The sequence below is a fragment of the Calidris pugnax genome, unplaced genomic scaffold (assembly GCF_001431845.1).
Source record: "Calidris pugnax isolate Ruff unplaced genomic scaffold, ASM143184v1 scaffold313, whole genome shotgun sequence".
NCBI classification, from domain to species: domain Eukaryota; kingdom Metazoa; phylum Chordata; class Aves; order Charadriiformes; family Scolopacidae; genus Calidris; species Calidris pugnax.
In genome coordinates this window covers 15,499-18,195 of record NW_015091050.1, presented here as the reverse complement: position 1 = coordinate 18,195, position 2,697 = coordinate 15,499, and the positions used below count along the sequence as shown (strand labels likewise).

General features: G+C 55.4%; 1 protein-coding gene across 1 annotated transcript in view; it reads left to right on the top strand.

Annotated features, from left to right (window-relative positions):
- LOC106896529 (caseinolytic peptidase B protein homolog) overlaps nt 1–2,697 on the top strand; it is a gene marked incomplete at its 3' end in the record, with an annotated part of 110,457 nt that overhangs the window by 92,273 nt on the left and 15,487 nt on the right. The window lies entirely within an intron of this gene.

Genomic DNA, 2,697 nt, shown 5'->3' with positions numbered 1-2,697 from the left:
ATCCATCCATCCATCCATCCATCCATCCATCCATCCATCCATCCATCCGTCCCTCCATCCATCCATCCATCCACCCATCCATCCATCCATTCATCTCTCCATCCATCCATCCATCCATCCATCCATCCATCCATCCGTCCGTCCCTCCATCCATCCATCCATCCATCCATCCATCCATCCATCCATCCATCCATCCATCCATCCATCCATCCATCCATCCATCCATCCATCCATCCATCCATCCATCCATCCATCCATCCATCCATCCATCCATCCATCCATCCATCCATCCATCCATCCATCCATCCATCCATCCATCCATCCATCCATCCATCCATCCATCCATCCATCCATCCATCCATCCATCCATCCATCCATCCATCCATCCATCCATCCATCCATCCATCCATCTATCCATCTCCTCATCCATCCATCCATCCATCTCCTCATCCCTCCTTCCATCCATCCATCCATCCATCCATCCATCCATCCATCCACTCCTTCCCCACAGCTCAGCTCCATCTCCCCTCTTTCAGGGTCAAACCCTTCCCCCTCCTCCTAGGGCTCCCCTCCCTGATCCAGAGTCCCCCCCATCTCTCCTGGAGTCCCTTGAGGGACTGGAAGGGGCTCCAAGGTCTCCCTGGAGCCTTCTCTTCTCCAGGCTGAACACCCCCAGCTCCCTCAGCCTCTCCTCACGAGACTTGTGCTCCAGACCCCTCACCAGTACACAGCTGGACTTGCACCAGTTCAGGGCTTTTGTGACCTTCAGTCGCCTCCCTCTTTGTGTTCACATGCGAGAAATGTTGCATAAACCTCTTCAAACCTGCTTTTTTGGCAGAAAGGTTGACTCATGGGCTGGAAATGTGGCATGTCTCTCTCATCCTCCCCCTGCCCCTCCATCCCTCCATCTCTCCCTTCATCCCTCCCTCTGTCTTTCCATCCCTCCTTTCCTCCTTCCATCCATCCATCCCTCCATCCATCCATCTCTCCCTCTCTTCCTCCCTCCCTCCTTCCATCCATCTCCCCCTCTCTCTCTCCATCTCTCCATCTCTCCTTCGTCCACCTTCCTTCTCTCCCTCCCTCCTTCCCTCCATCCATCCCTCCATCCATCGATCCATCCCTCCCTCTCTCCCTCCATCCATCCCTCCATCACTTCCTCCATCCCTCCTCCCCTTTCTCCATCCATCCCTCCCTTTCTCCATCCCTCCTTCCCTTTCTCCATCCCTTCCTTTCTCCATCCATCCTTCCCTTTCTCTCTCTCTTTCTCCATCCCTCCATCCATCCCTCCCTTTCTTCATCTCTCCATCCCTCCCTCCATCCTTTCTCTTCCTCCATCCATCCCTCCATCCCTCCCTTTCTTTATCCCTTCATCCATCCTTCTCTTCCTCCATCCATCCCTCCATCCCTCCCTTTCTCCATCCCTCCATCCCTCCCTCCATCCTTTCTCTTCCTCCATCCATCCCTCCATCCCTCCCTTTCTCCATCCCTCCATCCATCCTTCTCTTCCTCCCTCCATCCATCCTTCTCTTCCTTCCTCCACCCCTCCCTCCATCCATCCCTCCAACCCTCCTTCCCTCCATCTATCCCTCCATCTGTACCTTCATCCCTCCTCCATCCATCCCTCCTTCCATCCATCCATCCATCCATCCATCCATCCATCCATCCACTCCTTCCCCACAGCTCAGCTCCATCTCCCCTCTTTCAGGGTCAAACCCTTCCCCCTCCTCCTAGGGCTCCCCTCCCTGATCCAGAGTCCCCCCCATCTCTCCTGGAGTCCCTTGAGGGACTGGAAGGGGCTCCAAGGTCTCCCTGGAGCCTTCTCTTCTCCAGGCTGAACACCCCCAGCTCCCTCAGCCTCTCCTCACGAGACTTGTGCTCCAGACCCCTCACCAGTACACAGCTGGACTTGCACCAGTTCAGGGCTTTTGTGACCTTCAGTCGCCTCCCTCTTTGTGTTCACATGCGAGAAATGTTGCATAAACCTCTTCAAACCTGCTTTTTTGGCAGAAAGGTTGACTCATGGGCTGGAAATGTGGCATGTCTCTCTCATCCTCCCCCTGCCCCTCCATCCCTCCATCTCTCCCTTCATCCCTCCCTCTGTCTTTCCATCCCTCCTTTCCTCCTTCCATCCATCCATCCCTCCATCCATCCATCTCTCCCTCTCTTCCTCCCTCCCTCCTTCCATCCATCTCCCCCTCTCTCTCTCCATCTCTCCATCTCTCCTTCGTCCACCTTCCTTCTCTCCCTCCCTCCTTCCCTCCATCCATCCCTCCATCCATCGATCCATCCCTCCCTCTCTCCCTCCATCCATCCCTCCATCACTTCCTCCATCCCTCCTCCCCTTTCTCCATCCATCCCTCCCTTTCTCCATCCCTCCTTCCCTTTCTCCATCCCTTCCTTTCTCCATCCATCCTTCCCTTTCTCTCTCTCTTTCTCCATCCCTCCATCCATCCCTCCCTTTCTTCATCTCTCCATCCATCCTTCTCTTCCTCCCTCCATCCATCCTTCCTCCCTCCCTTCATTCCTCCCTTTCTCCATCCCTCCAACCCTCCTTCGCTCCATCTATCCCTCCTCCATCCATCCCTCCATCCGTCCCTCCATCCCTCCCTCCCTTCAGCCCTTCCTCCCTCCATTCCTCCTCCATCCATCCATCCCTCCCTCCCTTCAGCCCTTCCTCCCTCCATCCCTCCTCCATCC